The 26,947-nt window shown below is 33.4% G+C and overlaps 1 pseudogene across 1 annotated transcript; it reads left to right on the top strand.

Moving 5' to 3' along the window:
- The first annotated feature begins 430 nt into the window (after nucleotides 1–430).
- LOC149803955 (hepatocyte growth factor receptor-like) lies at nucleotides 431–18,914 on the top strand (annotated as a pseudogene). The gene is made up of 7 exons (XR_016420296.1): nucleotides 431–437; nucleotides 1,112–1,195; nucleotides 5,604–5,788; nucleotides 6,248–6,355; nucleotides 6,898–7,060; nucleotides 10,033–10,169; nucleotides 18,129–18,914. The product of XR_016420296.1 is annotated as a hepatocyte growth factor receptor-like (transcript).
- The last annotated feature ends 8,033 nt before the right edge of the window (nucleotides 18,915–26,947 follow it).

The following is a 26,947-nucleotide window of genomic DNA, read 5'->3' as shown; positions in this document are numbered from 1 at the left end:
AGTATATTGTAGTCATAGTACATACCCTGTGTCTTGTAGCCATCTAAACCCCATCAGCCAATGATAAATTAACCCAAACTCATCATGACGTCTTATGATCAAGATTATTATTTGTAATTGTCAACACATACATTGACATCTGTTTATAGATTATTTACTTGAATGCTCTGAATAGACCAAGATCACGTAGGCAAAATCTAACTGACGATACAATTTACAACCTTGAATAAATATTACAAAATGGGATACAATCATGTACCAGGAGTTAATGAATATAGATAAACATAACAAAATATTCCATTATGATCAATGGCGTAGTTTAAAATAGCTTTTGATTTTGAAATATATTGCTGAAAATTTTGTCAGAATATTTTCATCCGAAAAACATAATTTTCTTGACAAATTCATTTTTAAAAACAGCTTTTCTATAATGTCTCGTATGGTAGAAACATAATCTGCAATATATGTTATATATGTTATATTTTGTGCTTGAGCACTTAATTAACACCTATAAGATATGGCAAATTGATATTGTCTAAATATTAGTTCTTTTCGTGTTTGATGTCTTACAGAAAAATAAGCCCATTCTATTATCAGTTGTAATCATTTTATTGACTTTTCAGCTGACATTTTTCTCGAGTATTCAGCATCATAATATTGCTTTTTGAGTTTATGATATCATATAGTGATGGTTATGCGCTTTCGACATCGATTGGTGTTGGTCATTAATTTGTGACATCATGATATCGGTTGTGAACTTATGACACTAGATGATGCTGGTTATGCACTATAGCATCAAATGGTTCCGGTGATGCACTATGATATCAGATGGTGTTGCATGTATGCTTACGGCATCAGATTGTATTGAGTATGAACTGACATAATATGGTGTTTGTTATGTGCTATGACACCCTATGGTGCTGGTTATGCACTATGACATAAGATGGTGTTGGATATGTATTATGACATTTTTGCCTAATTCAATATCTGCTGTTCATTTTAGGCTCTTCCAACTATTTTCAATCCAACATTTTTTCTTTATTAATGTATCTGTTTTGACCCCGCCCCCCCCCAAAAAAAAAAAAACGTTATCTCATATTCATCGTTTCAGGTCATTTTGGGTGTGTCTTGAAAGGATACATAACTCTGCTTGGCGGTAAAGTGGACATCCTTGTGGCCATTAAAACTCTTCATAGTAAGTACTCTATAATCTTTTCGCATACGGTCATTATTCCCCCGTCAATAAATTTCAATTATAATGCCCATTACTAGAAAATAAAGATATACGATAACCACTGTCCTCCCTTATTTTGGAGAAGTATTACTTCCCTATTTGGCAAGCAGCTGAAAGCACCGTTTGACATCATTTTCATAGCAATTAGCTTCATAGTTTTATATGGATCATATTTAGTAATAGGGTTGACATTACCATAATAAATCAATGTATTCTCACAACTTACGTATGAGTTATTGACCATTGTGTTGTGTTGCTGAATTTTGGTGATAACCGACTGTATCTTGCGAATGTAATTAGTCTCGCATGCTTTTTTTGTTGCTGTTGGATCCCTTTGAGACCTAATAGATATTGCAGTCTTCATTAAGGATGCTAATACCGATAAATCACATTACTCTTCCAGTATGTATTAGAGTTAATGCCACATGTGACATAGAGCTTAATATAGCGCATGATATAATCTTGTAACTCCGTTAGTTTCAGTTTATTTTACAGTGATATTTTTTCATATCATAATCGCAATTAGAAGACGATAAACACTGTTACCTATGCAATATTTGTTGTCAAGCAGCATTAAGCGATGGATGATCAAATCGTGTGAATGCAGCTTGTTTCTTCTCTTGATACAACTCTGAGAAACTTGGTACTTTATTTCGCAGTTATATGGAAGTGCGCATACTGACAAATAACGTGTCTCCATCACTTGTATACATTAATGTTCTTTATTTACATATAGCAGGGTACAATGTAAGACAGATATTTGTGAAAACTACACTTACAGGTTTCAATGGATTGCTCTGAACCTTATTACATCAATGATCATCGTCGTCAGATTTGCATGATGACCACACATTTTGGAAGCTACTTGTTTGAAATTAGTTATAGTTGGATGCAATATATTACATACTTTCTTTTGAAATCGACTAACTGGACTTTTCTGAGATTTAGCTCTACCGTCAAAGACCAAAGAGCTTGATGGATGGCATGATGTTTGTCTTTAATCTTGTAGTACAAGATTGCTATCGCTATTAAAACTAAACTACTTAGAGATTGCCATAAGACTTTATAAGCACATTCGCCACAAGGACAGTCGGTCCCCAAATGAAAATGATTCTGCTTCAATATCAGATATCACCAATAATGTGCCCATCTTGAAAACAATTCATCACTATTCTTCCTGAATGGAGGGTTTTATCACCATGGGATACTCACTAAAATATTTATATAAAATCTTGTTGGATCTAAAAGGAAATGATACTGATTGAATGCCCTTTAAAGCTTTATATGCAACAATCTTTATAATTGTTTCATCTACTGCATACTTGATGGTTAAATATGATTCACGAGAGGACATCTTGTAATACCTAGTGTGTCCTAGATGCAAGTATTGCCAATCGTATAACAAATATGTCTGGAATGATGAGGGTGCGTTTTGAAGAACCTGTTATTGCTACTCATCTTTAATGTTAGCATGGGGCTATAGTCATTAGACTCACCTCAGTAATTAGGTAGTCTCACCATTAGTTATACTTGAAACAGTTCAGTAGATTCAGCTCTATCCTTAGCTTGTTTCACCGTTAGTTTTGATAAAACTGTACAATAGACTTATCCTCATCATTAGATATTCTGATGTTTGTGATTCAAACTACACTTTTATATTCTTGGCCAAGAGATAGTATAATACTTGAAAAATAATTCATATGTTTTATCAAGCATTGATAAAGATACAACACATGTTGAAACAGTTAAGGAATTACTTAAATAACATTTCATATTGTCTCCAGAAACTATCCTACTGAGCCAGATTTTACAGATATCTGCACTCACGTTTGCCTATTAGGGAGATATCAGTACTTACATTTGACTATTAGGGAGATATCGGCAGCTTGACATCTCAGACCTTTTTGTACCACTTGTTTCAACAGTTGTATTGACCATTTGACAGGCAGCTCAATATAATGTGTAACAGTATACTTTGAATTCTGACATTGTTAATATCAACGTGCCATGAAAAATCCCTATTAAACAGGGATCATTAGCTGTAGATGTGTATATGGATAGACATGTATGTTTACATAATTGTTATTGGCAGCCCTTGCAACACTTTGTACATGTCATGGTCATCATCTGGTATAGAGTAATAACCTTACCATGTAATCTGTTTGCCCCAACTGTGATAGTAGGAAGCAACCTGTTTGGCTGCGGTCTGTCCATACCTTGGTAAGTGTGACGTTTGTGTGTGTGTGTGTGTTTGTGTGTGTGTGTGTGTGTGTCCACCAATATTTTAGTACCATAGTCTTTTTACCATAAGCAACAGAAAAGAGTTAGAAGCAACAAGCTTTTCAAAATTCAACAAGTAATTTATTCCCTAGAAAACAAAGCGAAAACGTAGAGAAAACAAATTACTTTACTCCGAATTAAATCCGAAATAATCATACAATTATAGAACAAGTCCTAATAATTAAAGTTCTGAATAAACGTTTAGTGAAAATGCAAATTAATTCCAACCCTGAAAGTGTTGATGCATCTATGGTGACCGTGTCGTGGGAATGTAACAACAGTGACTTGATGCTTGACAATAATACACTTGAAGCGTGTATACTTAGTTACAATTTGAGCTTAAATTCAAGTTTTATATTCCAAGAATGTTATTTGTGGAGAGCACTTTCTCTTTCCAAAGAAGAATCAATTGAATTAAATTATTTACAAAAAAAACAAACAAAGCCCAAATGAATTTCTGGACATAACAATGCCACAACTCATTTAGCTAAGATCTTAAAACACAAACGAATAATTTTTCACGACCAAGATCATGTAATATAATTGCCCGCAGATCATAATCATAATTTTCTAAACAAAAATATTAACCAGGAGACTTTGGAGTACATATTACGTGATCTCCTTGATACATTCATATATAAATATATATATATATATATATATATATATATATATAGAGAGAGAGAGAGAGAGAGAGAGAGAGAGAGAGAGAGAGAAAACAAACAGACAGACAGAAGAGAATAATGATTATCAGAGGCAATTGGTTAAATGTTTCCTGAATGCTCAAATATGTTTAGAAGTACACAGACTTCGAGACATGAAAGATTTGTTTCACATGAGATGTATTTAGGGGAATAAAGGTATTTCCTTATGTTTGTAAACAAGGATAATGATTGTCAGTACATCACAATTTGATTAATTCTGCTTAGTATATCATAATATGTGAATCTCCCAGTTATCAGTGCGCATAACATATTTGTTTTGTGGTTTTTTTCCATTTGTTTGATAAGTCAGTTTCTTGTATCCAATATTCATCCAATTATATTGGTCAAGACACATAAGCTAACTTGTCATTTGAAGTTCAACATCAAATGACAATGTTTTCTCATGTTTGCTGCCCCCAAATTGTATCAACTGTATAGATGGGTTAAATTTAAGGAAGTTCGTTATAAAGCCTGTGATCAATATGTCAAGGTTAGGATTACCAGATGTGAAATGTAAATGAATGGCATTATTACATTGGTAATAGCTATAGTTCATTGGTGGCTTAGCGTTTGCTTTGAGGGCTATGTTTGGATTTGAGCTATGACCTCCGACCAATTATAACAACTACACATGGTCATTATCTGAATATGTGCATATTGGTCAGTCGCTGTACTCGCACTATATTAGTAAGAGTTATTGCTCTTTTTTATGTAGAGACGACTGTACTCTATGACACAATCGTTTGATTGCAATTAATTTTCAAGTTACTCGTGGATTTTAGTGATAATTAGTTCATGCTAAGGTTTATTTCCTGATTTGTATAAGAGTTATTCCTCTTTGTAACTTGCAGCAAGAGGCATTACTAGTTGTAATTGTTTTAAATTGTAGCTGCACTATATTGGGTAGGAGCGGATGTGCACACGCATTTACATGTAATAAACGACTCACAGTTTTATAAAATACGTTACCCTAAAGTTTTATAAAATACTGAGTGATTTTAAAAATATTTTTATTTTAAATGTACATCATATAACAAGCAATTGTGGCTGCTTTAAATCTTTACATAAGTACTATTTGCTGATTCATTTTAATTGTTGCATATTACTGTTTTACATCATAGTACAAAGAAAAAAAATGTCACTAATGTAGTTGAAAGCTTGATTGTGTGGGGTTTTTTTATTTTTTTGAATGACTGGTAAATTATACATGATTTGTGCGTGTTTCGGTACTAAATAGTAAATTTGGTCTAAGTACTACTTTAGATCCCATGACTCATAACATTATTTATGGAACCATTATGTGTAGGTCATGTTATGCAGAATTAAGCGATTCATGACATATAGTCATTTGTCCATTTATTCATTTTTGTTTGCACGTTTCACAGAAAAAAATCTACGTGACATCGACGTTGATGCATTCCTAAGGGAAATTATGATAATGAAAGAGTTCCACCACCCCAATTTGCTACAACTTTATGGGATATGCCTAGGACGGAATGATATACCGCTTATGGTCCTTCCTTTTATGGAGCATGGTGACCTCCTGTCCTACATCAGGGATGATACAAATGTAAGCTTTTCACCTTAACCCTTGGTTTGTCTTGCTTGGGTAAAGTGTATTGCTTCCTCTTATATATTTCTAGTTTTTGCTGAATTTATTTTGTTTTGGCACTATCTACAGAGACATGTTTTAAGATTACCTTCTAAAATATGCAGCATCTTTGATATCTGCCAGGTCAGTTCTTTTATCTATGACAATTTTTTCAGTCATTGCCAAATAAAAATAAAAAATTGCCTCATATAATATCAATTTTTGTATTGTGCTTTTGATATTTACCATGCATGATATCACGCATTTACTTTTGAAAATTGGCTTGATTGGATTCTGAAAGGTTCACTCCGTTGTTCCTATAACAGTCTAGAAATCAATACTTTCAGCAATGATACAACTTTATTTTTTTTATTGTGTTAAAAGGAGTCAAACCGTTATAGTTAAAAGTTTGAATTTATATATATTTTTGTCTTTCAGATACCAACTGTTAAAGATCTAATTTACTTTGGGCTCGGTATTGCGGAAGGAATGGGATACCTATCAGATCACAAGTTTGTCCACAGACTTAGCTGCCAGAAACTGCATGTAAGCCCTACTAACAATATACAACCTCACATTACTTCTTATATAACCATTAAGCGGTTTTGATTCTGTTACAAGTTTATGCTTTTAAAACAACGTAAGAGATCAAAACCTGTTAAAAAAAAGATGATCACATTAAAAGGGTTTTCCATCACACCAGTACAATCCCAACTATATAGTGCTAATTGAACGTTGAACTCTAAGAATATAACAAACATTAAAAAACAATGGTAAAAGCTTTGAGATGTACATACAACTTTGTAGTATTTCAAGATGATATGCACTGATTTCAAAAGAGTTGGAAAAATTGTAAAGATGAAAAAATGCAAATCAACTGGCATGATAGGAGATCATACTACCGTTCTTTATTCTCAGAAAATAGTGTAACTTTCTTTTATTTTTTCTTCATTGATTAGATAATATAGTAAATAGCATGACTAATGTTGCTTCTTTGCTCTACAGCTTGGATTATAACTAAAAAGTCATTGTAATATATTTTAATTATGCTTTTTTGATCTTTCTGTGGGAATGATTTTATTTAAAAGGTTAAATAAAGAATTAAATGTGAAGGTAGCAGATTTTGGACTATCCAGGGAAATTTACGAGAGGGAGTACTACAGCAGTGACAACAAGAAAACCAAACTCCCCATAAGGTGGATGGCACCAGAGAGTATGGAAAAAAGAACATACAGCTCAAAGTCAGATGTGGTACAAATATTAATTACCTACGAGTAAACGTATAACATAAAGTAATAGGAAATTTTAGCAACAAGCCAATATGCTTATATAAAGATCTTTGCTAGGAATAAAAATGGGATGTTCATCCCAAACTTATTAAATATATTTCAGAAAAACGTTTAGCTAATATTGATAAGAGAAAACACGAAATATATTATAAGGGCAGATAATTGCAAGGTACCAGTCAGAGATCAAGTCAAAAGATATTATAAGGGCAAATAATTGCAAGGTACCATTTAGAGATTAGGTGTAAAAAATATTATAAGGGTTGATATTTACACGGTACCAGTCAAATATCAGGTGTAATGATTTTATAAGGGCAGATAATTGCAAGGTACCAGTCAGAGATCAGGTGTGTTATTTTGGCTAGCATGTTCTGCGTTTTAAGAAATAAAGGAAGAGACAATGCTTTAGCTTTATACTTCTGAATCTGAAAGGGTCGAGAAACAGTTATCAGAGGTATGTTTTGGGTTACCAGCAGAAATCACTGATGGGATTAAATTTTCAATTTCATTTGAATAATATATATTTCAATTTAGGTGCATAATATTAGTATTTTAATGCCGTTTGACCTCTTTAATCAGAAAATATCATTTTGGTTAACATCTGTCATCAATTTATTAAATTTATTTTCGCCTATGTTTGAAATCAATTTAATATATTGACCTGCATTATTTTCTCAAATTAGCCCTTACAAATTTGCCATCTTGACCTGGGTTATTTTCAACCGCGAGATAATTATGCTAGTTTGGTGATATTGTGTTTTAAAATGCAATGTACAAGATGATGAGTCATCACAGCCTGTTCTAATGAACAGGTTATATTGGCACCTGAGGTGGTTGTACTAAAGAATTCAATCCTGGAATGTGTCCCGAAGAAAATTTAAGTCAAAATGAACTAAAGTTGAGTAAAAAAAGCAAACGAAACATCACTGTAACGAAAATATAATCAGTTTTTCTAGATACAAAAACAAAAACAAAATATGAAGTCCTAAATTCGTTTGTCTGTCTGAGATTATATTGCTTAACCATGTTAACAAGATTTATGTCAAAAACACCCAAGTTCCAAAACTTTAAAATATTGGTAGAAAAGCTTAACAAATTGCATTAATGGCTTCAAAAACATGTCAAGTATGGCTCTGAAAGTCAATTCAATTATGCCTATGGAACATTATATCAAGTATGCCTAACGAAAATCAAGTCAAATATTCCTACTGAAGATCAATTCAAGTATGCCCACTCAAAATCAATTAAAGCATGCCTGCTAAAATCAATTCAAGTATGTTTTACACATTTCATTTGTTTTTCATTATTTCGTTAATAGCGTTAAAACTGTCAAGAAAATTACAAATATTATACACATTTGAAATATTACTGTAGTGTCTGAAAATCTAAATATGCCATATTTTAATAACCATAATAAACTGTTCAAAGATTACTCTCTGCAACAATTAATAAACTCTGCAACGTTTATGTCTTTAAATGTAATGTTCTTGTGCTATTGTACTTAAATAGGTTACGGAAGGACAAATTCATAGTGAGTAGCATGCACACCATGCAACCACTTGGGGGCAAAACATTGTTGCCTTGAATAGTTTTGGAGTTATCCTCTGAAAAGACAAGCGTGAGTAATAGCTGGATGCATAGATGGCAAAATATTTAAAATACTGAAATTGAGGCATTTTAAAGGACAAATGTATTTGTTTAGTATAAATCTGATTTACACATAAAGGCACTTCCAGATTTATATGTGTATCAGTTATCAACCATACATTTGAACCAGGGAGGAAATTGAAACTGAATCAACACATTTTGAACACTAGTATAATTTGTGAAAAGCTTGCATTGATGTATCTTTAACAATTTTGGAGTTTGGATCCAGAAAGGAAGTGGGAACGTTAATTGACAAACAGACAAAAACACAAAGCATCCTAATACGATAGTAGAGTAATCCCCCAGTTATATTAGAATTGTTCAAATGACTCTTGTCAATGTATCTTTCGGCATTAATGGCATCTGAATATTTAAGACATACACTGGGATAATTTTGAAGTAAAAATTTTCAGTGGGTTTATATTATGGATTGAGGTAGTTATCATCTCATTTACGGTTCAAATTCAACATGATAGGTTGATGAGGGATATTTAAAAATTCCTGAATGTGTTATTATACTGTAACATTGTTTTCTTTAAGCCTCTCACCAAATATCAAAAGCGCCGACTAGAAAACAGAATTAAGGGGAAACTAGTTTGAATTAAAAAAAGAGAAGCAGAAACCTCAACTATTTCGAATAAGTCCGACTGTCAATTTGTTTTATTTGAATGATTGTTTCGATGCAAAAGGTCTGATCGTCCTGGTACCTGCTCATACATTTGCTAGAGTCACTGGACATTTATACTGCAAAGTTGTTTTCTTTATGCCTCTCATCAAATATCAACAGAGCCGACTAGAAATGTTTAAATGAACTTGTTCCAGTTGATGGAACATGCAATTCAGGCGAAACAAGTTTGAATTGGAAAAGACTAGCAGAGACCTCAATAATTTATATGTAGTCGGACTGTCTATTTGTTTTATTTGCATTATTGTTTCGACGCAAAATGTCTGACCGTCCTGGTACCTGCTGATACATTTGATAGAGTTACTGGAGATGTTAATACCTCTAAAATGTTGCCATATATTCTGCAATACTGCCAGCTTATCTGTTATTCACTGGTATCCAAGCGTTATCCAGTGCACTAATATTCAGAATTTTGTAATACCTTAGTGTGTATTGCCTTTCATTTGTACCACAATATTTATATACGTACAGATTTGCCTTCTTGGAAATCATCTTCATTGCTATTTGTTCAATTGATACTGACTGACATGTTCATAAGTATTACCCACATATTTCTAAAGTAAAACAACGATAATGGTGTAATTTGTATTTTCTGTTCTTTATAGTGGTCTTATGGGATCGTTCTTTGGGAATTGGTGACAAGAGGATTAACTCCATATTATGAAGTTGACAACTGGGACATCGTGCGGTACCTCCGGAAAGGGAGAAGACTTTCTCAGACTCAGTACTGTCCAGACAAACTGTACGAAACTATACCAATTTTTATATTTTGTCTTTTATCCCATAGTCAATAATGCAGTATAAAAATGTGTTTTAATATAAAGGCATAATATATTTAGTGAAGCTGCAGCTTGTGGAATGGATGCCTCTATATTTACATTCAATTTTCACCAGGAACTCAATAAAGTAGAACTTAACATTAATATCAGTCAATGTCATGTAACCCGCTCTTCCACGGTCACGTAGAGGAAATTAGTAAATAGGCCACGAAAGAGGTAAATCTTGGACAAGCCCAATATCTTAGAGCTCATTGATAGTTGCAAAATAAAAACTAGATATCCAAGCAGTAAAACGGTCAAACATCCCTTTATTCTAGAAGCATATGTTTCCAAAGTGATGCTGATGATAGAAGGTAGATAAATAAGAATCGGCTCAGTTGCAGTTATACTATTCATTATTGGTCAGCCCTCAAAGACAATGCAGCCATGCTAACAATACCCTTGAAAATGATGCCATGTTCATCCTAACTACATATTAAGTCTTTGCACTGAAGTGTTATTGTCTTACAAATTGTCTTCAAGCGCATCCAGGTGATATGACGTGTCCTTTCCCCATTGTAAAGAGCTGTCATTGTTACTTGCATCCAAGGAGACCAACTCAGAGATGTGTATTTAAAGGAACTGCAAGCAACCCATTCAGAGCTGTCTATGTTAGAGGCATCGCAGGGGACCTATTTAGAGATGTCATTGTTACAGGTGTGCTATGTGACTCATTAAGAGCTTTCATTGTTACAAGCATCCCGGGATCCATTCAGGAGACCCAATAATTGTTGACTTTTTACGGACATTCCAACTGATTTATTCAGAGCTGTCATTGTTACAGTCATCCCAAGTCACCCATGTAGAGATGGCATTGTTACAGTCATCCCAGGGGTCCCATTCAAAGCTGTCCTTATTATAGGCAACACAGTGGCTCCATTCAGTGATGTATTTTGTAGGGTGTCCAGTTAGAACTGTCTTTGTTACTGACATCGCAAGAGATCCATTAAGAGCCGTCTTTGTTACCGGCATCATGGGGGACAAATTCAGAGTTGTTTTGCAGCAAGGTATATACCTCTTCATCAGCTATAGGGCAGTAGAGACATCTTAAAATGTATACTCGCCAGGCATTAGCTCTATACTTATCTTGGTGATAATGCCTAGTAGCATACTTTGACCAGACAATATTCTAATATCTCTCAAATATTTGATTCAGGCACCATAGGTTCAGAATGGAAGCATTTGATACTCAACATCATTAGGGAAGAAATTTCCCTATTAGCTTTGATCTTAAAGGTGTGAAACATCCATGTTCCAATCCATAAGTCCCTGAGGAAATGTCTGAGGTTCACATGTAATGATACAGTATACCAATTAAGGCCATCCTCGCATGGTATTAACATTAGTCCCAGTGTTAGTGTCAAAGTTATGGACACAGTTATGTTGAACGTCAGAGCCACCTACATCTTCTGAGAATTCCTACTACCTGGATAACATTCTGCAAAAGCATCGCATCAAGTTTTATATACCAGATCATGACACGAAATCCTGTGATTCACTTCGGCTTCAAAAGGTTCAGTTTGATTTAGTGGGGTTTAGAGCAGGAGTATAGCCTACATTCCCGGGTCGTGCAGCATTATCACAATGCAGCCACTAAAGTTTCGTTGGATTATTGGGGAATGTTCATTAGTTTCTAGGATGTTTCACAATGTCACTTGGTCACCATCTTTTCAGTGTAATTCTTCGTAGACTAGTTATATTGTTATCTATGGATTTTATGATGAAGTGAATTAGAATAAAAAATCCAATCTGTTAACCGCACAATTGTCTTCCGATTGCAAAGTAAATCTCGTTGAGGGTATCAAACACTGTTTCCTTACAACCAATCTTCTCATATACATATTTTCTATTTTCGAATGTGAATATATGTTATGCACATTACTCAGCTGAATCATATTAATTAATTATAGTGGAGAGACACTGGCATTGCTTTACCAGTAGTAGTTCGCATGGTCTCTACTCAAAAACCACTAAACAAATAACAACCAAATCGGTCAGAATTTTTACTGAACGAGTTTCTAAATTGATACAACATCATGCCAATCCTCCATTAAATTTTGTTGATGTTACTAAAATATAACACCTTTAATTCATCATCCCAAGGGGCCTTGAAAGTTTCTCACTAAACCCTTATACTCCTCACTAATTTCTAATCAAAGCGCCTCTTTGCAAGATACACCTCAACATGTAACTTCATACTAAGCAGCATCAAAATATTAACGAAGTTCCACAATGCATTTGAAGCAAATGAGTGTTAATATATGTTGGCCAAATAATGATAACGATTTTCACGTCATCTGGTTGACAAAATAGTAACCGAAAAATGTATAACCTTATACATATGACATGCACAAGAAATGGGACATCAGTATAACAGTTCTAATGAAAATGATTAAATATCTCGATGTAAAAACCAAGGAACATATTAATATGATAAGCCTAATAAAAACAGATATGTCAATATGATAAGCTAAATGAAAATGAAAAAACTGTCTCGAATGTGTTCACAATAAAACAAAAACTTATCTGGGAAAATAATTATGCACCCACTAGTGAAAGACATGGTTATCACTTGCATTGATGGTTATAAACAATTTTTATTTTACAGATTTTATTGACACCGCAATATTCATACTAATTATCCCTGGTATTTTGCCACGTTTCAGATGACATCGCAACCTAACTGAGTGACTGACTGTAGATGAATGTCGACTTTACATAAATTGCTCTCTTTGGACCTCTCATATGTGTTCACAGCTATGTTGATATGTGTGACACGATGATTTATCCAAAGGAATATAGATGCTGTACAGACAACTCTGGTATACACACCCCACTGGTAATGCTAAGTGGAAGTATGCTGATAATATAAATAGTGAATTTAACAATCAACAAATGACATACGCTGACAGTATAGCTGAATAATGTTGTTTGTGCGTAACGTATACATAGATTAGTATGGCAGTATATGTGTGAAGTATCGCCTCTCCTGCTGCTGAAACAAGAATATCTACAGAAAATAAATAAGAACAGGAATGTAATTAATTTTAACTAAAGTGGACTAGCAAACATTCTGCCATGAAATCATTTCAGACATACAAAAAGATGCCAATCTGCCTTCAAAAAACTTTTAAACAAACTTAATTAAAAAAACTGATGAGAAGAAGAGGACCAAATTTGACAGACATTTGGGTGCCTTTCAGACGGTTACACATGCTGCCAATATCCTATCAAATAGGCCACCATTTTAAGTAATATTCATATTATACACCACACAATATAAGGTGACCACACTTGACAGAAGAAATTTAGACATTTGTTGACTTTGTTTGATCGCCATAAAACGCAGCAAATGATGCTAAAATTAGCAGAAGAATTAATGTTTTCTTGCCAACAACCATTCAAAAGCATTGGACCAGCTTTTCAGAAATTATCATAGCTTAAAGGATTTTTATCTGTACACAGTTAGTCCAATGTTAGTTATGTAAGGCCACAATTTCTAGCGAGAAAAATATTATAATAACTTTATACAATGTTTCCGACAAAATAGACCAACTTTAACAGAAAGCAGTGAGGAATAAATTATGTCAGTACCATAACTGATGATGTGTTATCAAACATTGATGAAGTTAAAACAATTGAAAAGCCTTCAACACAATTCGCTTATGAGATATGCAAATGCGAACACTGGTGGAAATGTATATAGACCTAATTTATTAATCAAGAAATATTTCATTTGGTTGTCAGGCAAATGTCAGCTAGTTCAACAGTCTCAAGCCTTATTGTGATATATGTTTTAAAATGTATTATTTAATCCAGAAAGGTTGGCAAGCATGCACCGTACCAATAGTTTTATGATGAAGCCACATGGAGCCAACTGCAACACCTGAACCAGAAGGTGGTGTTGCAATATCAAAACTATTTGGACAACATCTACATGGAAGTACTTGATGTCGCCAAAGATGTACAAATGTGTTTACCAGGTGGTCACAATAGAAAAGAAAAACATGATGTTTTACCATGATGAGATAAATGACCTTCGCATCAGTGCATCAGTCATATATTACTTAGAACTACTAAGTGACACCCATGTGCAAACTGAATTGCACTTCACATCATATCCTCAGTCACCTGTTAGATATAACTACTTAGTGACACCAATGTGCAAACTGAATGGCCCTTCACATCAATACATCAGTCACGTGTTACATTGAACAACTTAGTGACACCCATGTGCAAAATGAATTGCACTTAACATCAATGCATCAGTCATTTATTACCTAGAACTACTTAGTGACACTTATGTCCAACTTAAACTACAGGGTGGCCCATATCATGAGGATAAGTATTAACCTTACCATGGCAAAGGACCAGCCCTTAAGGACTATGCACATAATGGTCTTCTGGAACCAATACGTTTAAAGTGTGGGACAGAGATTCAGTCATCATGTGGTATTATTAGTCAGGAATACCTGCAAGTACATACTGTCAAGGACCATAGCAACTGCATACATGATGTTAGCTACATAAATCTACATGGTAACATAACTGATGGTGTAGTAACTAATCTATCAGTTGGTACAATATAAAGAGAGGCCATGACAATGGCGGAAAGATTTAAATGGCATTCATCAAAGTCAAGAGACAAAAGCCTTCACAGTTGTTATCTGGTAGCCCCATTGTTGGACATAAATATAACCTAAACCAATTATGTAAATACAATTTTCAATATTTTTCATGTACAACTTATTATTATATTTAGTAGTAGTAGTAGTGATAGTAGCAGTAATAGTAGTAGAAGTAGTAGTAGAGTATACACAGCTTAGGTATAAACCTATACAGAGATATTATTAAAGAAGTAATTTGCAAACAAAGACATAAATAAGCAATTAGATGCCATATTCAGCCTTCGATTACTCAACATTATTCGTGTGAAAGAAAAGATCGGCATAATTTTTTTAGGTTGATGCTTGCTAGCAATGCAATTTGTTATCTGATTTAAAACAGCCATTTTGTATAGCATATCACCATCATTTGCATAAAATTGCAAAACATTTATACCAGGATGCCTTCTTTCCAATTTTGTTAAATATTATTCAGGTTGGTTGGTTAGTATGTTTCCTAAAAGGCTTTTAATGATTTTTATATATTTTGTTATGCTACCCAAAGTTGATGGCTGATTAAGATTGTTTATTAATAACATATGAAGTAATCATCTCATTGTGTTCTTAGTCAAAGTTGAATAAATTATATCTTGCAGATGTCGCCAAAGCTGCAATATTTGATACAAGATCACCATAATTTATTCAAACTTGAGATGGTTTAGGTCAGGACATTTACTTTCAAAAATGGTCAAATGTATTTCAGCACATTTAAAATAGTCATCTAAAGGTGTTTCAATTAATTGTTTAGATCATAGTGGTTTGTGTAGGATTTCTATTTTTAGTAATGGTCACCATATTTGTCGCAGGATCGGTATAATTTATATATGCTGATAAGACTTGTATGCCGGGATTTTTGCCTTCGAGTTGTCATGTGTCACTCAAACACCAGTCTCAGGGTCATACAATAATCGAAATTGGACATATGGCCGAGGGAGCTATACATAATTATTTGATGTGCAGAGCACATTTCCTTTCTTTAGTCCCTGTTGAAATCAACAGTAAAAAGTGTATAATTTAGGTTATTTAGCCCTATGACCATGTGAGCTAAAAATCAGTTTTGGCTGCACAGAACGAATTTGGTTTGTTTGGCACATAGTGTCATTATATACATGTTCAAACATACATCTGTGGAGCAAAGTCTGACAATCAGTTTCTCTATGTAAAAATCAATGGCTAAAGGGTCATTTCTTCGCAATACAATAATGGTGTGGAAGTTTTACTGTGATAAATACGTATAGAATCAATAATGTATGTTATGAACTCCTTTGAAATGCGACTAAAGTTCTATATATTGAATCGATGCACATGATTATTCCACCTAGTGCATTACAAAAGTGGTGACATTTTGTATTTCAATTAATAATGTTTAATCAACTATTCGTTAAATTTATAATAAATATGTCGAATCCACTTACATCGATACTTTTATTGTATCCTCAGTATCTTGGATCCATTTACAAAAATATGTTTTATTATATCCTCAGTATCTTCGATCCATATATACTCTGTACTCTTTTTGTGTTATCAACATATTGTATCCAGATACACCTATAAACTTGAAAATAATATGCAGTTAATATTCATGCACACTATTTTGATCGTAGAAAAATGAAGTCATTGTCAGTTAACTTTTTGATTTGAGTATTCACTATGTATGTAAATCAATCTTGTTTTATTTCGCCTTACTATTGTATATTAATACAGTGAGGTGAAACATATTTCCTGGAACATTATCACTAGTACATTCTAAAATCTGTACGGCGAATGTATTGTTGTTAAGTTTCATGAAAACTACCTTGATGAACCGTTGAAGTTGCCACCACCATATACCATTACTACCAGAAGACACTTACAACATTGTGTTCATTGTAGACAGTTCCGAAGATATCTTGCCTTTAGTGATTTGTCCCTCTCCAGTACAAAATCAGATAAAGGATTGTGTCTTCGCATAGGATACTGACTATATGATAAGCAAGTTATCTGGCCTAAACAAATGTATATCAGTATTTGAGTGTTAAGAAGCATAGCAGGATAATTATGTCTGACATACTGTCGGTATCATGCTCTATGTTCCCAATGTGTGACATGTTGGTAACGTGTGCTGTGTTAGCAATGTGTGCTGTGTTAGCAATGTGTGCTAATGTTAGTAATGTGTTCTAATGTTTTTGAACCAGCCTAGGCCAATCATATTACTTACAATCATCAAGATCTTAGTTTTAATCATTAACTCTGTATGACACATGGGATGAATTTACTTGCTACTGCTAATTTTAGTTGGATCGCATGGTATACATTTCTAATTGAAATCGTAAGAGATTCGAACCACACCATGGCAGCCAATCAGGGATTGTCCTGGCAAGATCCAAACCCACACGTTTCTGTTCAAGACACCTGCATGCTTGCAAATGAAGCCATTCCACCGCATAGCATGGGTGCCATCAATAAACGATGATACAGCTCAATGAATCTTGACAAAATGCAATAGTACATATTCAATTGTAAAGCCTCTCAAAATCTGTAAAATAGATTCTTGTCAGCAATAAAATAATACAGCCGTTAGTAAAGCTAGAGACAATGAAAACAAATTCTACTAACAACAAAACTGCTGAACAAATTCTGACCAAAATAATATAAAAACTATACGGCCAAAAGTGCCCTTTCAGAGAAACCATTGATGCTGATCTGGGATCAAATATGGACCAAACTGCTGTTAACATAGACCAACATACATATAGATAATGTTTAATACACCATTTAATGGAATACATTTACAAATGCACATGTGCAAACACATTTGGTTAATGATATTACTTATCAACAACTGCTCGATGGTCTCTTAAAATGTAAAGAGTAATTGAAATTCGTCATCATATATCGCCATCATTAAGAACAGAAGAAAAGCATTCAAACAACTCGTTCTCAAAAACTTGCCAACAGAATTCGACCAACTTTGACAGAAAGCATTCGGCGATATGGCCCTTCAGAATGACAAATACTTAAAATGTGGCGTCTCATATGGATGCAAATTTATAAAACAAACTGACGAAAAAAAACAATTTTGATAATGACATTTGCCATGAAAACACTGGAATAAATGTATACAGCCTATGGTTTAGTTTAGCGAAATTTAGGAAAATGTCATTCAGTTGAGTAATATCGGATCTGATTGCGCCTCTTGCTTTTAAAATCAATCTGTTTAAAAACATATATCTTTTTCAGGTATAATATTATGCAGAAATGTTGGCTAGTTGAACCACAAGATCGACCTACCTTCAATGTCTTAGCAAGCGAGATAACAGATATTGTGTCTGTTGCGGAACATGACGTGCAGCAAGGTTTGCTGAGAATAGACATTCATTGTGCTCAGTTTAATCAAGTCGACTCCGCAAAGTACCATTCCGCATATAAGGACACCGATCTGGAAATGTCTACAAAACCTGAACCTATAGGTGGCGCTAATTGTGGCAACGACTACATGGCAGTATTTGATGCCACCAATGATGTGCACATTCATCCAACGGATGCTGCTAATGGCAACAACAAAACTGAGCCTTACCATTACGCATATGATGACACCTTCTTGGAGCCGCCTACAAAATCTGAACCAAAAGGTAGTGATGATGGTGGCAACGACTACGTGGAAGTACCTGATGCAACCAATGACGTGCAGATTTATGCAATGGGTGATGCTAATGGAAACAACAACAGTGTGCCTCACAATGATGCATATGATGACATCAACCTGGAGCCACCGACGAAAGATGCACCATTGGCTGGGGCTGCAAACAACTACATGGAAGCATATGATGTCGCAAACGATGAGCAAATTTGTCCGCCCGGTGGAACTAATAGCAGCAACAAACATGAACCTTACCATGACCAGTTCGTGTCCATTGACGTCGATGCACCAGGCAAGTTACCTGAAAGTACTTAGAGACACTCACGTGCAAACAGGGCAGTTTGGTAGCACAAATATTGGAGGAAACACCGAGCCAGAGCAATGAAACAGCCCTAAAAAATGAACTTATTATTTACACAGGAATAGCAAATGCGGTTAACTTGACATACTCTTTGCAGTACAAGTGGTGGTGAAGAAAATGCCAAGATCAGGAAGAGGATTCAAGATTTAAACGGTATTCATCAAAGTCAGGATACATTAATCTTCACAATTGTTGTAAATTTTGAAAAGTATAGAGTTATTCTAATAATCCCATTTTTGAAAAACAATATTTTACGTGCAATGTATCATACACTGTTTGATATTCAATCAATCGTTATTATTATTATTATTATTATTATTATTATTATTATTATTATTATTATTATTATTATTATTATTATTTTCAGCTACTTTTTGCTTATTAAAATAAACAAAGTTTTATTGTGAAAACATTTATCTTTGAAATATCAAAATGCAAAATTATAGCTAAAGACCATAGTGAGCATAAAATCTCTTACCTTGCCAACATCTTTATAAAAGATTAATACAAGACTGGTTGGCATATAAATATGGTTAGTAAGATACTTGCTGGTGATGAAACCTTTTTCTGTTAAGTAATAACTTCCATATTTGACAACAAACTGGATTGGTATTCATTTTGGGAAAAATGTTGTTTATCGTAGTTTTTTTCCAAATTTTTACAAGTCATTTATAAGATTTTATAATTATTTTTTTAATGGCAACCACACTTGATGACGGATTGATTTTTATTTTTTGGTATAAACTTGAGCCACCATCATATCGGGATTCTTCCTGTCAGATTTCATCCAATTCTAATTTGCGTCTTTTAGGATAGGTCATTTTAATGTTTTTCTATTTTTAAGTAGCAACTGCAATATTTTGCATTGGATCTGCATCATTTGTTATAACTAGAACATACTTTATGCCCGGATATTCCTTTTGAATTTTGGCAAATTTTAAAAAATCTTTTTTTCTGAAAAATTATTTTTTTAAAAGTTTTAGTATAGTTGTACAAAATTAAAGTATCTGTATTTGTGAAAACGCCCTATCTCAAAATCTCTTCAGACGTATTGACAGTTGTTTCTGAGAATAAATGTATGATAAGATGTTTCTATTTTTGGTAACGGTTGCCATTTTTGTAAGCAGATCCGTACCAGTTGTAATAACCTCTTATGCTTTCATTGCACAATAGGTTCTGTCAAGTTGGCATACAACACAACACTTATGCAGAACCATTACATCATCTCACTTGGCCGGATGGCCATGTGAGCAAATAGTGATAGTTATGTGGGTAGAACAACGTTCCTTTGTTTGGCACTTATCATCATTGAATACATATTTAGCCATCATTAGAAAATAGTGATAGAGCCTTTTAGTTCCTAGCAACAATCAGCAGTCAACACATAATGTCTTCCCACTAGATTGTATGTATGATTGTCAAGGATCGTTTATTCAACGTTAACATTGATATGAATACAGTTCACATGAAAAATAAATCGTTTAGCTTTTAATACGTGACCATTAGCATGCTTATCTCCTTGACAACATATGTTAATTCTATACTTAAGAGCACATTCCTCATACTGTCAATGCAAAGATGAAGTCATATCTCCTTACTATGTCAATAAAGTCTAGCTAAAGTTACCTAGCCTAGGCTACGTGGTGCATGTATGAATGTCAAGGTTTTTGTATTCATAATTCACATTATATATGTTGCATGTGGCACATCTACTTGGTAACTACATTTTGAATCGAAATTGTAATAGCAACAGAACACGCCATGGTGCCCAATCTTGATCTTTCCAGGAAGGATACAATGTCATTTCCTACTAGTATTCTTAAAAGATGCTACTATTACTAAAAATAAAATATTTTTACAAAAGTTTACTTCCAATCACATAACATAATTGGACCGAACATGTACTATGATCGCATCTTCGCTGATGCAGATCAAGATCCAAAAATCGATGCTATTAACTAACTAATTATAAAAAAGATTCACATCACTATTGCACCTGTCAAATTTCGACAGAAAGCATCCCCCTCTAAATGCTCTAATTTCTTTATTTTGAGAATCATACTTGTCCACCCTTAAATATGGCAACAAATGCAAACTCTCTCAACCACAGTTCAACTCTACTTGACAAAATTTGAAAGAAAACATCAAATTTAACAAAATCTTTGGAACTATTACTCATACGGTGTCATTTCTAAATTTGCAAAAACAAACTGTAATGATCCACACTCCAAAATAGAATGTTTTCAACAACGTCTTCTTAAATACAAAATAGTCATCAATTTTCAGCATTTATTTAATTATGTATTTACTTGAGTATGTTATCGCGCTGGTGGGCTAGTGGTAAGAGCATCCGACTCGGAAGCGGGAGGTTATGGGTTCAAACTCCGATAGAGTCGTACCAAAGACTTACAAAAATGGTACTGATGCTGCTTTTTTGGTGCTCGGCATTAAGAGGTTAGTATTACGAATGGTCTGCCTGGTGTCATGATAATGTGACTGGGTGCGACATCATGCTGCGAAATGATGCTCCAGTGCTAGATATCACTATAAAATGCCACAATTCAGATATCGTAGCGATATGATTGAAAAAAGTTAATGCTACGTTAAAAATCCTCATCACAAAGGCACGCATACACTTACTTATGTAACAACTGATGCCGATGTGTCCAATATGGCCATCACTACTAAATATAGAACACAACATTTTACATTTTGTTCTCAAAACAATTGAAGATAAATTGAACCAATGAAACTAAAATGTACCTTAAGAATTTGAAAAATAATTCCAAACTTTCATCCAGTATGGATGCTGGTTTTAAAAATAGAATCTAACTGGAATTGACCTCTCAAAGATATCCCATCACAATATAACCGAAATTTACAGAACACATCCTGGTGTAAAGCCCTTTGAATTTGATACGAATGTTGCTAATGTGTCATGTATTTGCCCTTACCAGTTATTGTTTCCTATACAATTTCAATTTATTTTTGCATCAAACTTTAAGTTATTCCAAACAAGATCTTTGTTAACCTAATTTATGAAACAGGTCTTAATCTTAAGCTTTATACAGGAATATGTTACCTAATGTAGGGGATTTTTTGTGAAACGTTTAAATTGTTTTAAAATTCAATGGCAACCTTCTATTTAAGTAGAGAACTAGTCACATCTTTACAATTTTGTTTCTATTTTCATACTGAGATACGTTGAAGATTGACATGTCAAACGAGCTGAACCCTGTCATAAAAACAACCACATATAGCAGATGAACCAATGATAAATTGATATTGGTAAAGGTACTTTGTCAGTGGCCTAAAATAAGAATAAGTATGTTTTAGTATTTAGTCAAGGGAAAATACAATGGAGCTAACATATTTTAACTAGAAAAAAGCAAAGGAGAGAATGTCAGTTAAACAAATTATTGCTCTTTATTAAAAACACCATAAAGATAAGTGCATACGTTTATTGTCTTCAGCTGACATAACCCAGATAAATGTTTAAAAGGAATTAATGGTTATGCAATTCTGATGCATATGTCAGACAATACTGACACGAATTTACTTAAAGCATAATTTGTACAATCAGTAAGGAAATTAGTCACATGTTCAACTGCAGTAGAAAGGCACGTTTTATATTACCTCTTCGAATATATCTACCAGTCTCAGTTTTTAGTACATGTAAGCTTGCATCAAATTTAGTTAGAATATATCTTTTAAACATGTCATTGATACATATTCCATACAATAGTGGTCTTAAATTAGGAATAAGAGAAAATTCTCCTATGGTGAGGAACTGTCTGTTTTCTATTTATTTACTTCTATTTATTTACAGCAAAATGACCTATATCATGATTTCTATGTCATGTGTTTTTGAGGTTTTTTGTGTATTCTTTTGCTCTTATGGAAAAGCTACTTTATGTAATAATAAAAATATCCGTTTCTAGCAAGTTAAAAGGGTGAGTTAAGGTATGCCAATATTATATTTCTTACAAAAGTGTCCAAAAATTAAAACATAAGAGCAAAGTGGGAAATATAGTTTCCTACACCCAATATATACTTTGCGAAACGGATATGTTGGAAGGGAAGACACTTAGATGTTTAGACGAAAATATATCATCACGTTTATAGGGCAGAACGATCCAAAGTTTAAGCTGAAGACACTTTTTGGATTGTTTCTGTGATCAAAAGAGTGAAGACGTGTTATTAAACTCTTCATAAGCTGAAAAGTTGATGGTTTCGTTTCAATGGCTTACATATAAATAGTTGTCAGCTGTAAGTATAATAGCAGATTAGATGAAAGTTTGAGTTTAGAAGCAGTTCAACTAAATAACATTGGTTTGTGTGTTGTGTGTTGCAAACCATAACATGCCAAAAAATTTGATAAATAGTGCAGACTAATAAAATAAGATCATTTATTGTCCAGTTCAATGATCAACGTTGAATTTTGTAAATACTTTTTCATTTTAATTTGTTATTGTTTTTATATTTTATTTTGCTATTAAATTTTCTCGTTCATTGCATATTATATTCCAAAATAATGCGTAGTATTAGCTACACTAGTCATAAAATAAATTGTGCCAGGTTTGAGTTCATAGACAGTTTCACTTAGTACAGTTCAGTGATCAAAATTGGAATTTGTAATTTACCTTTAGTACACTTTTTCAATTAATTTGTTATTCTTTTCATATTCTGTTTTGTTATTTAATTTTAACACAGGTTCCATAGTATATAAGTTTAATTCTACTGGTCTTGGATCAAAACAAGCCTATGCAATACCTTATTTAATTGTCCATTGTCTAGAGGATTCTCGTGAAACTGTACAGAACATCCCAATTTCACATTCACCCCAAACAGAATTAGAGATGCATCGACATAAAATAAGGGAGCAATATTACCAACACAGCAAACATTTTACGAATATTTGTATAGCTGAAGAATACATACCACAAACCATCATATGTTTAATGAGCATAATTTTACCGTATTACTTCTGCTATTGTGGACAAATTAATTATTTCTATACTTGGTAATATATTTTGTCCAAATAATGTAACATATGTTTGACTAAGGGACTTATATTGTCATTGGTCGTACTAATGCCATAGTTAGGTCTTAGCAGTAGAAGTACTACACTATCAGTCATTATCTTTTAGCTATTCCATAATATTTCTACTTATATCGAATATAGACCTTCATTTAGTTTTATTCTTATATCCAATGTAATCGCTATTATCATTAAATTTTACATGTCGCCGTTTTGCATGCTTTTGTTGAATATTTTGTTTTCAACTGTAGATTAATATTAGTTTACAGGATTGAATTTGCTGTCAGAATTTTGTAAAAGATAACTTTATATTCTTGATATGTAAAACAAGCTAGCAAAACCTAGCCAAGACAATTATATTTTGTACCAATTTTTATGCATGCATTTCTTTTGAAACTGTTTTAATAAAGAGAAGCAAATTAATACACTGATTATAAATATCATCTTGTGTAAGACTGCAACACTTACATGTGTAAAGAGATTTGTTTACTGTAAATATTTACAAAGATCTGAATCCGTGCAAAAACTAACATGCCTTTTGATGTTAGTGATGCAGGAACTACCAGTCATTCTAATGATATGATATAAAACATCTTGCCGTAAGAGTACATGATAAACATTTTTTCAACATAAGTTTTGATAAGTAGCATCCTAATTCAATCAAACAAGTTTGCATGACACTGCATAGTTTCTTAGTCTATATGTTTTCTACAAAAGCGTCCTATGCATGTGTCATGGCAGTTTGTCTGGTTGCATTATCCATTGTGTTCACCATTTACGTGTCTGTAGCAGTATGAAGCAATATGATGTTGATCTTAAGGTTGCTTGAAGTACATTGTCAACAAACGAAATGAGTAATGTCATAATACGAAGCAAAAGACACACAGCCTGTGAAACCATTGCAAGTTGATATAGGTATGGCGCCCCATCGGTGGCTTATACAAATAATAATATGTTATTAATTTGTCAGAGATCCACAAAGGACAAAAGAATGGAGCTAATACCTCCTACCTACAAAACAAACAAATCAGAGAATATCGATTACACCAATAAATGCCTCTTGTATTACAAGCATCCAGTGCATAATTGCATAAATTTAATGTCAAATCGTCAGCTGACATAATTTAGATAAATGTTTAAAATGAATTAATTAAAATTTGGATAAATACTACAGACAATGCTGCAAAAATATCACTTTCTGCAACATAATATGTACAACCATTAAGTAGATGAGTTAGTCGTCAATGCATAATATGTACAATCATTAAGAAGATGAATTAATCGTCAATAGCATTAGCATAGCACTATTCATACAATCTCTCAGAGTGTTACGAAATGTAAATAGTCCAGTCTCAGACTTTAAATCATATTTTCTGAGTAGAACAACAACATTCAATTATCTGCGGTGTATTAATAGTACTTAAATTTATAAAAATGATGAAATACATGTAAATTTACCTCTTTTATTTCGTAATGTCTATCCATTTTTAAAGCAGTAGAAGGGTGCGTTCTTAAGGGAGTGCACATATTTGATTTCTTACCAAAAGTGTCCATGAACAAGGATGTCTAACTCAAACATAACATCCAAATTGGAACTATAGTAACTTACACCCAATATCTATTTCGCAATAAGGATGTGTAATTCATCGTCAGGGAAGAATATATGTAAATGTGTCATCAACCCGTTATGGAACAGCATGGGCCCAGAGTTCAGGAACACAAAAGATTTGGTTTGATAATGTAATCAAAAAGGTGGAGACTTGTTATACATGACGTAAGCTGACAACTTGACTTTTCTATATGAATAACTTACATATAAATAGCTGCAAGTTGTAAACCTAGCATGCAGTTTGGGAGATGGATTGAGTTTAAATTGGTTCCATTAAATGGCGTTGGTTTGGTTTTTATAAAACATAGGTTTAGAAATTTTATAAATGTTGCAGCCTTAAAACATAGTTAATTTACTGTTCAATTCAGTAATCAAATGTAATTTTGTAAATTATGCTTATTAAAACTTTTCAATATAATTTGTTATTGTTTTTCTATTTCATTTTGGTATTATCACTTCAGTTCTATTGCATAGTATATTCGGAACAGTATTCAACTATATTCCAAGTCACAAGGGTCAGGTAAGCATTCAATGTCGATTATTTCAGTGATGGGTGTGATTTGTAAGAATTTGATTCTACATACCTATACGTCGCATGTATTCACTTCATTTAGATTCGAATACACCCATATTCCTTCGGAAAGTCATTGTTTATACGCCCTGAGAGATGCATACGCCAAAATTAATATTAAAGTATACATTTATGGACAAATTGAACATAAAGTTGTTATCCAGCTTAATCTGGATTGAATGTCGCACGCTGTGATGTCCCTATGAAAGCTACGCATATTGATAAACAAATTCGTAATATTAGTACATGACCACTATTGTAAAGGTCCATAGTAATAGGTAATTTTCATCTGGAAGTTTCTTGCTGACAGTTAATGTGCAGATAATTGAATAATCTGGATTGAATAGACTTTGCTTACAGAAAAATATGTTAGATTTTAAAAGAACAATTTATATGTAATTTAAAAAATAAATGCGCATGCTTGGCTCATGTGAATTGTACTATAGTAAAGGATCGTAAAACCTTATGCAACATCCTATTCAATCATCCATCATCCAGATGATTCCCATGAAATTGTACACCCACATCCCTGGATCTCATAGGTCCTAACTAAAACTGGTTCTGCTAGGACATCCAATATGGTTGCAAGGGTGGTTATCTTGATGATCTTGTTATCGCTTTTAAACGTATGGTCATTGGACTTTCACCAACATACTGGTCATAGTGTTTTGCTGGCCATAGATGAAATTGTTACTGACCTAACACCCAATATGGACACCTTGGAAGTCATATGTCTAATTTATACAGCTCATCCTTGTTACTTGATGGTCTTAGAAATGGTATATATGATGAGTGTCTGACCTCTAATGTTTGGTAAATTAAAATGCTACTGATACC

The sequence above is a fragment of the Sinohyriopsis cumingii genome, chromosome 3 (genome assembly GCF_028554795.1).
Source record: "Sinohyriopsis cumingii isolate HCF-2022 chromosome 3, ASM2855479v2, whole genome shotgun sequence".
NCBI lineage: Eukaryota > Metazoa > Mollusca > Bivalvia > Unionida > Unionidae > Sinohyriopsis > Sinohyriopsis cumingii.
The sequence above is the reverse complement of the archived record's forward strand: the minus strand, read 5'-3'. Positions and strand labels throughout refer to the sequence as shown.